Here is a 14,369-nt window from a genome sequence, read left to right as displayed (position 1 = left end):
TTGATCAGAGTCAGCCTGTCAGCATTTTCAGTTGACAGGCGGGTGCGTTTATCTGTAATGATTCCACCTGCGGCACTAAAAACACGCTCTGACAAAACGCTAGTGGCAGGGCAGGCCAGGACTTCCAAGGCGTAGAGATCCAATTCATGCCACGTATCCAGCTTGGATACCCATTAATTGTAAGGCACAGAGGAATGTCGGAGTACAGTTGTTTGATCTGCAAGGTACTCCTTGAGCATCTGGGCAAACTTAGGATTTCTTGTGGCACTACCCCGCACCTCAGGGGCTGTGGTATGTGAGGGGCTGAGAAAACTGTCCCACATCTTAAAGACTGTTCCCCTACCTCTGGCGGATTGGACTTGTGCCCCTCTCGGCTGTACGCCTTGGTTGTCCACTGATTCCTGACCTATGCCGCTAGCGTTTTGTGAGGGGAATGCTTTGCCTACTTCCGTGACTATGGCCTTCTGGAACTGCTGCATTTTGCCTGACCTCTCCACCTCGGGAATAAGAGACATAAAGTTCTCCTTTTAGCGTGGGTCTAACAGTGTTACCAACCAGTAATGATTGTCGGCCAAGATGTTCTTAACGCGAGGGTCACGAGACAGGCAGCTTACCATAAAGTCAGCCATGTGTGCCAGACTCTTAACAGCCATCACTTCAGTATCCTGACCAACACGATGACTGAACATGCTGTCCTCCTCCTCCTCCTCATCATCTACCCTGTCCTCTGGCCAGCCACGCTGAACCGAGGATATGACTGCATGTCATATCCTCAATTTGGCCGGAGAGTTGCTCCATGTCTTCATCCTGCTCCTCATCATAGTCCTCTACTGCACGTTGTGATGAGACGAGGCTGGGCTGTGTGTTATCACCCACACCCACTACTGTTTCTTACTCCAACTCATCGCGCTCCGCCTGCAATGCATCATGTTTGTTTTTGAGCAGAGACCATTTTAGAAGGCAGAGAAGCGGTATGGTGACGCTAATAATGTCGTCATCGCCGCTCACCATCTTGGTGGAGTCCTCAAAGTTTTGGCGGATGGTACATAGGTCGGACATCCATCTCCACTCCTCAGGTGTTATGTGTGGTGGGGAGTTTGACCCATTTCCCTGCGGCTTAGGTGATGCAGGTACTCAACAACTGCCCTCTTCTGCTCACATATCGTGACCAACATGTGCAGAGTTGAATTCCAACGCGTGGGGACATCACACACCAGTCTGTGAGCCGGAAGATGCAAATGGCGCTGAAAGCCGCCAAGCCGGCTGAAGCAGTAGGTGACTTTCGAAAATGTGCAGACAGGCGGCGAACTTTTACCAGCAGATCAGACAGCTCTGGGTATGACTTTAGAAACCGCTGAACCACGAGGTTGAGCACATGGGCCACGCATGGACCATGTGTCAGCTGGCCTCGCCTCAAAGCCGCCACCAGGTTCCGGCCATTGTCACACACAACCTTTCCTGGCTTTAGGTTCAGAGGTGTGAGCCAGTGATCTGTATGATGTTTCAGAGCTGTCCACACCTCTTCTGCATTGTGGGGTTTGTCACCTATGCAGATTAGCTTCAGCACAGCCTGTTGCCGCTTCGCCGAGGTAGTGCTGCAGTGCTTCTGTGTCGCCCTGGACAAGCCAGGGGCCACAGAGCACAACACTTACACACCCCACACTCCCTGCAGGCACATCATAGTCAAAACACAAAATCCTTGTTGCCTTCCCCAGGGGCTGTTGTCCACACCAGGGGGTGGAGCCAGGCGGTTGGTCTCCACCCACCAAGGAGTTCACAGTCCTGGAGGAGGGAAAACACAGGCAGTGAGAGTTAAGCTAAGGAAGTGGAAGGAGGAAAGTAGTAGAGAGGAGAAAAGTGACAGCAAAGAGCCTGAAGTTGGTCCGGGTGTGTGGCCCGGACAGGACAGCAAGGTTGGCAGGATGTGGTGACCGTCTGCAGTGGAGGCCGATTGGAGTCTGCCGTAAGGACCGTGGACGGGTGGTGACCCGGCGGTACCGGACCGGTATACAAAGAGAAGCCAGCACCATTGGCAGGGGCCTTTCGGATCCCGGCAAGGCTTGGTGTCACCGTGAATTTGCCAAATCCGTTAGTGAAGGGGACCTCCGGGTTTCCAAACAGCCAAGTCCCAATAGAAGGCAACCGTCCAACCGTGAAAGGGAGACACCGCCACCGCCAAGGGCAACCGTCTCCCAGGGCCAGCGCCTGTGGGCAAAAGGGGCTCCTCCGGCCCATATCCAGGTCGGGGAGCGGGTTACCGGTGGGAACCCATCGCTACCAACACTGAACTTAGGTGCAGGGAGAGACAGTCATCACTAACCTGCAGGGAGGAACAACCGCAGCCGTCCGAGGGACCCGTCCATCCAGCCGCTTGTTTTACCGTGAACTGTGTCATCATCATTGGGCTGAGTGAGTACCTCCGTGCCGTGCGGCACAGCGCTGCCCCTGCGAACCTGCACCTCATCAGGCCCCGCAACCCGCCTGTCATCCATCTCTACCCCATCACCGGGCCCCGGGACAACCAACCCCCCTACCCACGGAGGGGAGAAATAACAACAAAGCTGCTCCCTGTCACAGGCTCCCGGGATCCCCGTCCAGAGCAGCGGTGGTGTCCACACAATCACCACAACCGTGGGTGGCGTCACGGACAATATCCCCAAAACCCAAACCACCCCTTTTCACTCACGGGCGAGGAGCGCCGCTCGAGTCCCCGGGATCCGGCCATCGCTCGAGCCACCGAGCAGCAGCAGCCGTAGAGCAGCGGCAGCCGGACCCGAGCAGTGGGAGAGCGCAGCGTCCCCTCCTCCGCCCACGACACTTCCAGCTTGGGACTGGTGTGGAGGGTAAAGTGGATGAGGATGCGCAGGAGGAGGAGGAGGCTGAGGAGCATGACATTCCGGAGCTGTAGTGTGTGGGTGAAACCCTGACTGAGGTAGGGCCTGCAAAACTTGGTGTGGGAAGGACGTGTTCCGTCCCTCGCTCAGACTGGGTCCCAGCTTCCACAATATTAACCCAGTGTGCCGTCAACGAGATGTAGCAGCCTTGCCCACAAGCACTTGTCCACATGTCTGTGGTTAGGTGGACTTTGGCTGAAACAGCGTTGTTCAGGGCACGTGTGATGTTTTGTGACACGTGGTTATGCAATGCGGGGACGGCACACCGGGAGAAATAGTGGCGGCTGGGGACCGAGTAACGTGGGACAGCTGCCGCCATCAGGTCGCGGAATGCTTCTGTCTCCACCAGCCTAAAAGGCAACATTTCCAGCGCAAGCAGTCGCGAAATGTTAGCATTTAGAAGTGTGGCATGTGGGGCGTTGGCAGTGTATTTGCGCCTGCGTTCAAAGGTTTGCTGAATGGATAACTGAACGCTGCGCTGGGACAAGGACGTGCTTGATGATGGTGTTAGTTCTGCGTGGGCAACTGCAGGTGCAGGGCCGGAGGAGGCTTGTTCGCGGGCAGCATGGACAGGGGATTGGTTCGCATGCACAACAAGCGAAGATGTAGCAGTGACATCAGCAAGCACTGCTCCTCGACTCTGTTGTACATCCCACAAAGTCGGGTGCTTGGCTGACATGTGCCTGATCATGCTGGTGGTGGTCAGGCTGCTAGTTTTGGTACCCCTGCTGATGCTGGCATGGCAGGTGTTGCAAATGGCCTTTTTAGAATCATCTGGAGCCAACTTAAAAAACTGCCAGACTCGGGAAGACCTAACATTTGTACAGGCACCTTGTGTCATGTTGTTGTTCCGGGGAACGGTTGCCTGACGTCTGCCTGGGGCCACCACCCTGCTTCTTACTGCCTGTTGGGATGCTACGCCTCCCTCCCCCTGTGCACTGCTGTCCTCGCTCTGCATATCCTCCTGCCAGGTTGGGTCAGTTACTGGATCATCCACCACGTCGTCTTCCTCTTCCGCACCCTGCTCCTCCTCCTGACTTCCTGACAATTATGTCTCATCATCGTCCACCCCTTGTTGAGACACGTTGCCAACTTCGTGAGAACGTGGCTGCTCAAATATTTGGGCATCTGTACATACAATCTCGTCATGGCCCACTTCAACAGGAGCTGGTGAGAGGCCAGAATGTGTGAATGGAAACGTGAACAGCTCTTCCGAGTGTCCAAGTGTGGGATCAGTAATTTCCGTGGACGTGTACTCAGCCTGGTGGTAGGAAGGAGGATCAGGTTCTGAAATGTGCAGTGCAGTATCACGGCTACTGACACTTGACCGTGTGGAAGACAGAGTGTTTGTGGTGGTGCCAGTCTGACTGGAAGCATTATCCGCTATCCAACTAACAACCTGTTGACACTGGTCTTGGTTCAAGAGCGGTGTACTGCTGCGGTCCCCAAGAATTTGGGACAGGATGTGCGAGCAAGTAGATGTGGCCCTTTGTTGTGGCGAAATTAGAGCTTGCACACGACCTCGGTCTCTGCATGCACCACCATCACGTCCACTTCCTTGTTCGTTGCCAACGCCCTTGCGCATTTTGCAATGCTGTGCTGATGTGTATTCACTAGACTTGTGCGTTATATCCAAGTTTGTGCAAAACGCACACAAGTGCACCTGAACGCTGCCACCAACAGGCACACACGTGCGGTTTTTAAATGCAAGCACGGATGCACTAAGAACCTAACAGGTCTCTATCCAGGGACAATGTGGAGCCTCCCAATTTTTGGCTGCCCTGCCAAAGGGCTATACTACAATAGACCCACTTCCTTACAATGGGCACTTTAGGTTTACAGACCCTCATGCACGTCTCTATCCAGGGACAGCGTGGAGCCTCCCAATTTTTGGCTGCCCTGCCAAGGGGCTATACTACAATAGACCCACTTCCTTACAATGGGCACTTTAGGTTTACAGACCCTCATGCACGTCTCTATCCAGGGACAGCGTGGAGCCTCCCAATTTTTGGCTGCCCTGCCAAAGGGCTATACTACAATAGACCCACTTCCTCAAAATGGGCACATTAGACTCAAGAGGCCTTCATGTACATCTCTTCTCAGGGACATCGAAGTGCCACACAATGTTTTCACGTAAAATCTTTCATGAAATCTCCAAAAGTAACATACACCAGCTCTATCTCACTATTGGGTATGTGCCCTTAACATTTCCGCCATGAAAATTCATTTTGGTGTCATTTTGGAAGGTTTTCTGGTGAGTCCGTAAAAATGGCGTAAAACGCGGACAAAATTGTTCACAGCTGTGACTTTTGAGTGATAAATGCTTCAAGGGATCTTCCCCATGCTGTTGCCATGTCATTTGAGCACTCTTCTGAGACTTTTGTGACATTTTTAGGGTTTCTACATGCTGCCGGGGGTCATTTCATAAAAATACTCGGGTCTCCCATAGGATAACATTGGGCTCGGTGCTCGGGCCGAGTACACGAGTATCTTGGGATGCTCGGCCCGAGCCTCGAGCACCCGAGCTTTTTAGTACTCGCTCATCACTAATCCTTACCATTGTTAAAGATGTACTGGAAGTTGTAGGTTCATGCAATACAAATGTATATGGGACTAACCTGACATTACAATTAATATATCATGTGCTGCTGATAGTTCTGGTGATGTATTTCTGTACTGATAAGGGTTTTGATGCTGTGCTTCTTTATTAATGGAGGTTATATGAATGCATTTCTTTACTGATGGAGGTTATATGAATTTTTTTCTGTACTACTGGGGGTTCTGATGATGATGAATTTTTATACTGCTGGTGGTTGTGATGCTGTGTTTCTGTACTGATGCAGGTTCTAATTATGTTTTTCTGTACCTCTGGTGGTTCTGGTGATGTATTCCTGTGCTAGTACTAGTTCCGATTCTGTACACAAGTAAAAAGTCATACCTTATAAGATTGCTTTATACATGACTATGTTAATAAGGTTATCCACTACTTAAATATTGATGACCTACTGTATCTTTAGGATAAGCCATCAGTGACTGATTAGCCGGGGTCCATTTTTGCCACCTGCTGCCGCTGCCGACACCTATAAGAGCCAATTGGCTGGAGTGCCACGTGTCGGACCCCAGATGATCAGACATTGTTCACCTATACTAAGGATGGGTAATCAATGTTACAGTAGTGGACAGCCTCTTTAATAAAGTATTGTGCTGTCTGACAAGTAAAGGATTACTATGTTTTTATTTATTTTAGGAGCATTAAAAGGGCCATCCAAAATTGTAATGAGTCACTCTATGTGACTGTAGACTTCTGAATTCTCACAGCAAACACTGCATCCTGTCAAGATTCTCTGGTGCCAGCAATGATAATGGGAGGTCACAAAATAAAAAATATGCAATTTACATACATGTGATCACATGCCGGCTAGACATGCATGTCCGACTCCTTAGTCAATCAAAATGAATTAAGTGAGATCGGACACTTCTAATCAGAATATGGCCAGAAGTATACAAATCTCACACTTGTGTTCACATGACTGTCCACTCTTACAACTGGTATGAGAGAATCCTAAAGGTGTGCAGTGCACGTGCTGTGGGCGTTCAGAAGGTTGCAGTTGTAGCGCCCCTGAAGCCATCAGGGCACTACAAGGTACTGCATCCTGTCAAAAATGCAGGGCCTACCCCCAGGGACCTGGAAGACCAGTGCCGGTAACAGCAAAACACATTATAATCCCAGTTTTTTACCTTCCCCAAGGACTGGTGACAGACTAGAGTTGGACCCAATGGATGGCCACCCAGGGGTTGAGCAGAACCAGTCCGCTAGACGACAACCAGGTGGGAAGGGACGGACAGTCAGACAGTTAGTAAGTGGAAGTGAGAGGAGACAGACGTATCCGCACTGACAGGAGAGTGTAACGGTGACCTGAGGGCCCAGACGTGTGGTTGCCGGTGGAGTACGGTGGAGTACTCCCGGAACTATTGCACCGACGGGGTACAGAGCCCTAGGTCAGGCAAACGCTCCAGGCAGACCTGATAAAATATGCACAGTGAGTGGACCATCCAGGACCTCACTGACCTTAGAAGTCCAGGGGCACCAGCAGTAATGGGAGAACCAGGGAATGGAACACCGACCCTACAGGGTTCACACTGCCCGCTGTACGAACCAGAGACTGAGAGACTAACAGGAGGGGACCCCCAGACACTCCAAGCCATGAGGACCCACCAACTTGAGAAAGGTGCAGGGGGAAGAAGCCACCAGGTCACCAGCCCGGCACTGGGACTAAGAGAACCAGAGGTGAGCACCAGCCTTCTTCCGGGTACCAGTTACCAACCGCTGTGAGTAAAGAGAACCAGTTACACTGCAATCCCTTGTGTGGCCTACCTTCTTTCCATGCCTAACTCCATCACCTACTTGCGGAGGGCCCAACATCTAGGCTGCCGTCAACATCAGCCCCAGCGTAGAGATTTTGCAGCGGCAGTTCTATCTCCATAACCGCAACCCGCAAGTGGCGTCACGACATAAACTTTATTAAATATTCCCCTGTACATAACCCCTTTTAAAGCGACCCCCCAGGGTCACGGAACCGGGCAACGGCCACCCAGTGACCCGTTCCAGTGGTACACTGCCCGTGACTGAGTACCCCATAACTCTGCGGCGAGTCACAGTCACCTAGACTGACTGCACATCTTCATCTTAAACCTGGGCAATCCCTTTAAATTATAAAATGAAGCACTGTAGTATCCTCAGTTCTAACAACGTTTAATAAATTCCTTGTTAGAATTCAGCTTTGCTTTCTAGTTTAAGCAGTCATCACTTGGACACTCCACTCATGCAATTTTCATTCTAAGGGGTACTTTGTACGTTGCGACATCGCTACTGCGATATCGTCGGAGTCAAATCGAAAGTGACGCAGATTCGGCGCCAGTAACGATGTCGCAACGTGTAAAGCCTAGATGTGCCGATAAACAATCGCAAAAGCGTCGTAAATCGGCGATCTGTGTAGCTTCGGTCATTTCCATAATGTCAGTACGATGTTGTTCCTCGTTCCTGCGGCAGCACATATCGCTGTGTGTGAAGCTGCAGGAGCCAGGAACATCTACTACCTGCCTCCACCGGCTATGCGGAAGGAAGGAGGTGGGCGGGATGTTTACGTCCCGCTCATCTCCACCCCTCCGCTTCTATTGGCCGCCTGCCGTGTGACGTTGCTGTGATGCCGCACGACCCACCCCCTTAGGAAGGAGGCGGGTTGCCGGCCAGAGTGACGTCGCAGGGCAGGTAAGTGCATGTGAAGCTGCCGTAGCAATAATGTTCGCTACGGCAGCTATCACAAGATATCGCATGTGCGACGGGGGCGGGTACTATCGCGCTCGGCATCGCAAGCATCGGCTAGCAATGTCGCAGTGTGCAAAGTACCCCTTAAGGCTGCTTTACACGGTACGACCGATTGTGCAATTTCACAATCGATCGTACCCGCCCCCGTCCTCTTAGCTTCACGGGCAAATCGCTGCCCATGTCGCACAAAGTCGGTAACCCCCGTCACACGTACTTACCTCTCGTGCGACCACACTGTGGGCAGCGAACGTCCACTTCCTGGAGTGGGAGGGACGTTCGGCGTCACAGCGGCGTCACACGGCCGCCGGCCAATGGAAGCGGAGGGGCGGAGATGAGCGGGACGTAAACATCCTGCCCACCTCCTTCCTTCACAAAGCCGGCGGCGGCCGCGTGACGCAGGTGAGCTGCTGTTCATCGTTCCCGGGGTGTCACACGGAGCAGCGTGTGCTACCACGGAAACGATGATCAACTAATTAAACGATATTATGGAACCTAACGACCAGTACACGACTCACGATTTGTGAGCGATACTGCGTCGCTAGGAGGTGTCAGACAGGCCGGCATCGCCAGCGATGCCGGATGTGCGTCACAAAAACCGTGACCCCGACGATCTTTCGCACGATAGGTTGTCTGGTGTAAAGCAGCCTTTACAGTCATGTGAAAACTTGCTTTTTTTCCAACTTCTCTCGATTGTTTACTAAAAATTGAGGGAATTAGGAAGTGCAGCTTGTTGGCAGGTAACTTTTAGTGTGCAAATAGCATAGGAATGATCGGTCAAATAACAACTACCCAAACCACTTGGGGGATGGGCGCCAAACAGGATTCTTACCCCCGGTGACGGAAAGCCTAGATACGCCTCTGCACAAGAGATTGTGATTTCTGCTGTACAGAGCAGCGCTGATGTGGAATATCGTAGCTTCAAGTTCTCTAAAGGTAACTAGTGAAAACAGTATGAAGTTTAAAAAAAAAAAAAAAAAAAAAGGATTTAAAAAATCTAATAAAAAATAAAAAACTAAAGTTTTGCCCTATTAAGAATAAAATATTTTAAAAAATAAAAAATACACATATTTGGTATTGCTGCTTTCAGAAATGTCTAGCAAAATATAAATTAAATTGATACGACGAGTAAACAATGTAATGAGAAAAAAATAGTAGAATTGCAGTTTTTCAGCTGCGGCAAGGAGAAAAAATGTAATAACAGAACATCAGATATATCCCAAAGTAATATCAATACAAACATCAGCTCAGGGCACAAAAAACAAGCTCTCACATGGCTCTAGATCCCCAAATTTAAAATGTTACGGCTCTCGGAAACAGGGCCGGCTCCAGGTTTTTGTGGGCCCCGGGCGGAAGAAGAGTCTCAGTGGGCCCCTCCACACGCAGACACAGATACGTACACATACAGTCATACGTACGGTACATATACATATTTGAGGACAAACTCTCAAAAATACATATAAACAGACAAATCTATACAGAGTCATTTACAGTGACATACATAAATACACATCATACATGCATACAGACACATTCCTGCTTGTCTCCATCCAGCTCCTCCTGGGCATGTGGCTGTGCTGCATGATGGCTGTCACTAATAGACATGGCCACGCACAGTGCACACTGACTCTGCTGTTTATACATCATAGGAGGGTCTGAGGGCAACAATATATACCGTACAGACCAAAAGTTTGGACACACCTTCTCATCTCTAGAACAACTATTAAGAGGAGACTTTGTGCAGCAGGCCTTCATGGTAAAATAGCTGCTAGGAAACCACTGCTAAGGACAGGCAACAAGCAGAAGAGACTTGTTTGGGCTAAAGAACACAAGGAATGGACATTAGACCAGTGGAAATCTGTGCTTTGGTCTGATGAGTCCAAATTTGAGATCTTTGGATCCAACCACCGTGTCTTTGTAGAAAAGGTGAACGGATGGACTCTACATGCCTGGTTCCCACCGTGAAGCTTGGAGGAGGAGGTGTGATAGTGCGGGGGTGATTTGCTGGTGACACTGTTGGGGATTTATTCAAAATTGAAGGCATACTGAACCAGCATGGCTACCACAGCATCTTGCAACAGCGTGGTATTCCATCCGGATTGCATTTAGTTGGACCATCATTTATTTTTCAACAGGACAATGACCCCAAACACACCTCCAGGCTGTGTAAGGGCTATTTGACTAAGAAGGAGCGTGATGGGGTGCTACGCCAGATGACCTGACCTCCACAGTCACCAGACCTGAACCCAATCAAGATGGTTTGGGGTGAGCTGGACCGCAGAGTGAAGGCAAAAGGGCCAACAAGTGCTAAGCATCTCTGGGAACTCCTTCAAGACTGTTGGAAAACCATTTCCGGTGACTACTTCTTGAAGCTCATCAAGAGAATGCCAAGAGTGTGCAAAGCAGTAATCAAAGCAAAAGGTGGCTACTTTGAATAACCTAGAATATAAGACATATTTTCAGTTGTTTCACACTTTTTTAAGTATTTCATTCCACGTTTTAATTCATAGTTTTGATGCCTTCAATGTGAATCTACAAGTTTTAGAGACATGAAAATAAAAAAAACTCTTTGAATGAGGTGTGTCCAAACTTTTGGTCTGTACTGTACATCACAGGAGGGGCAGGGGGCATAGACATTACTGGAGGGCATAGATGTTACTGAGGGAGGCATAGATGTTACTGGAGTAGCAAACATCTCTGGGGGTGTACACATTACTGGGTTGGGTGGCATAGTGTTCTAGGGGGCTGCACATATGGCTCTGGGGGGCCGCTCTGATGGCTATGGGGGTCCACACGCACAGCTCTGATCCCTACATATACATACACACACATACACATAGCACTGTTGCACACATCTCTGTTGCATATGTACAGACACAAACACACACAGCTCTGCTGCATATATATATATATATATACATATATATATATATATATACATACAGTATATATATACACACAGCTCTGCTGCATACATACTCATCTCTGCTGTTCAAAGATATATATACATACAGCATTGCTGCGCACACACATCTCTGCTACCAAAAGTGTATATATACACAGATCTACTGCACACACAGCTCTGCAGCCCAAACAGTACATATTCACAAAGCTCTGCTGCCCAGAGTAAATGCACACAGCTGTACTGCACACATACACACATCTCTGCGTAAAGAGTATATATACACACAGCTCTACAGCACACACACATACACACACACATCTCTGCTGCCCAAAGAGTATATATACATACAGCTCTACTGCACACACACACCACACACACACACACACACACACACACACACACATATCTCTGCTGCCAAAAGAGTATATATACACACAGCTCTACTGCACATGGACACACACATCTCTGCTGCCCAAAGAGTATATATACACACAGTTCTGCTGCCGAAAGAGTATATATACACACAGCTCTACTGCACACACACATCTCTGCTGCCGAAAGAGTATATATACACACAGCTCTACTGCACACACACACATCTCTGCTGCCGAAAGAGTATATATACACACAGCTCTATTGCACACATACACAGTTCTGCTCCCCAGAGTAAATATATACACATCTGTGCTGCACACATACACACATCTCTGCTGCACACATACACACATCTCTGCTGCACACATACACACATCTCTGCTGCACACATACACACAGCTCTGCTGCACACATACACAGTTCTGCTGCACACATACACAGTTCTGCTGCACACTTGCACAGATCTGTGCACGCACATACAGCTCTTCTGCACACATACACACATCTCTGCTGCACACATACACAAAGCTCTGCTGCACACATACACAGTTCTGCTGCACACAGACATACAGCTCTTCTGCACACAGACACACAGCTCTGCTGCACACATACACACAGCTCTTCTGCACACATACACACATCTCTGCTGCAACATAGATCTGCTGCATATGGACAGACACACTCAGCTCTGCAGCATACAGACACACACAGCTCTGCTGCATGCAGACAGACACACACAGCTCTGCTGCATGCAGACAGACACACACAGCTCTGCTGCATGAAGACAGACACACAGCTCTGCTGCATACAGACAGACATACTGTGTTGTAGTTATCTCCTTTTAATGCAGGGGTTGTAGCTTATGATGGTAAAGGTGAAAAATGTGCACACATGGCTCTAGGGGGCCCACACACACGGCTCTGAGGGGCCCCACACACACATGGCTCTGAGGGGCTCAAACACACAGCTCCGGGGGCCAGCACATACGGCTCCAGGGGGCAGGATATTCATCTCGGGGGGGGAAAGCCCATACAGCTCACTGGGGCCCATAAATCGGGCGGTGGCGAGGGCACATACAGATCAAGTAGGGGAGAGGGGTGTAGAACATACCACTCAAATCACGGTGGAGAGGGGGCCCAGACAGCGCCGGAGGGTCGCTGGCTGGTGCTGCGCCTCCTCTTCATCTGTGGGACTGGAGTAGCAGCATAGCGAGTGGCAGCTCCGCCCACAGAAGTACTTCAAACCAGGGGCAAACAGCGATCGCAGTGAACAGCACACCTTAAAGGGACAGCAGACGCAGTTTCCTGCCGAGGACTGCGGTCCCCGGAACTCGGCCCGGGGGCAGCAGAAATGCCGAAGGCGAGTGGGCTCCACCGGCTGTCCAAGGCCCTGGCATTTGCCCGGGTGTGCCGGGTGCTGACGCCGGCCCTGCTTAGATAGTCGTGACACAAGCAAGATTTTTTTTTTCAAAATATATAATTTTTTTCACCACTTAAATAAAAAAGACATTATACATGTTTGGTATGTGCATAATCGTACTAACCTGGATAATAATACTTCCAAGTAATTTTTTGATAAAATGAATGTTGTAAATAAAAAAAAATAACAGTTGCAGAATTTAACTTTTTTCTGCTTTTTTTTCCACATTTAAATTTTTTTTCTCTCTTACCATTACATCATATGATAAAATGAATGGTGTCATTCAAAATTACAACTCATCTTGCAAAAAAAACAAACCCTCACACAGCTATATTGACTGAAAAATATAAAAGTTATGGTTCTTGGAAGAAGGGGAGGACAAAAACGGAAGAGAAAAATGAGAAATTCAATGTTCCTTAAGGGGTTAAGCCATGAAATGTTATGCGCTTAAGGCCCGTTTCACACGTCAGTGATAAACACAGACATTTTTCACTGGCGTGTAAAACACGCACATGTCCCTGCGTGTGCCGTGAATCACGGCACACGTGGGTTGTCTAAGTGCAATCCGGGCTCCGTTCTCCGTGGCCCGTGATTGCACTTAGAAATCAACTCACCTGTGCGTGCTCCCGCTCTCCATGGTGCTGATCGCTCCCGCGGTGCAGCATCCGGCCAGCGCTGACCCCTGCAGCAGCTGCTTCCGGGTCGGCTGTGTCGTGTATAATTAATATGCGCGACAGTAATGAGCCGGCTTAGAAGCAGCAGGCTGCATGGGCTGCAGAGGACATCGCTGGAGCCGGGTGCGTAAAAATGTTTATTATTTTAAATGCACGTTTTTTTCTGGCACGTGTTTCACGGACCACACCACTGCGTGGTCCGTGGGACATCAGTGATGCCAGAAAAAAATGGACATGTCTCCGTGCGGCAATCACGCACACGCGGGTACGCTGCACGGAGACACGTGCAGTGAAAAATCACTGACGTGTGAGCAGACCCATTCAATATAATGGGTCTGCGTATGTCAGTGATTCTGGTATGTTTAAGGCCCGTTTCACACGTCAGTGAAAAACAGTGATGTTTTTCACTGGCGTGTAAAACACGCACATGTCCCTGCGTGTGCCGAAAATCACGGCACACGTGGGTTGTCTAAGTGCAATCCGGGCTCCGTTCTCCGTGGCCCGTGATTGCACTTAGAGATTAACTCACCTGTGCCCGCTCCCGCTCTCCATGGTGCTGATCGCTCCCGCGGTGCAGCATCTGGCCGGCGCTGACCCCTGCAGCAGCTGCTTCCGGGTCGGCTGTGTCGTGCATCATGAATATGCGCGACAGTAATGAGCCGGCATAGAAGCAGCAGGCTGCACGGGCTGCAGAGGACATCGCTGGAGCCGGGTGAGTAAAAATGTTTATTATTTTAAATGCACGTTTTTTTCTGGCACGTGTTTCACGGACCACACCA

Source organism: Anomaloglossus baeobatrachus, chromosome 6, assembly GCF_048569485.1.
Source record: "Anomaloglossus baeobatrachus isolate aAnoBae1 chromosome 6, aAnoBae1.hap1, whole genome shotgun sequence".
Lineage (NCBI taxonomy): Eukaryota > Metazoa > Chordata > Amphibia > Anura > Aromobatidae > Anomaloglossus > Anomaloglossus baeobatrachus.
This window is presented reverse-complemented; position numbering follows the sequence as displayed.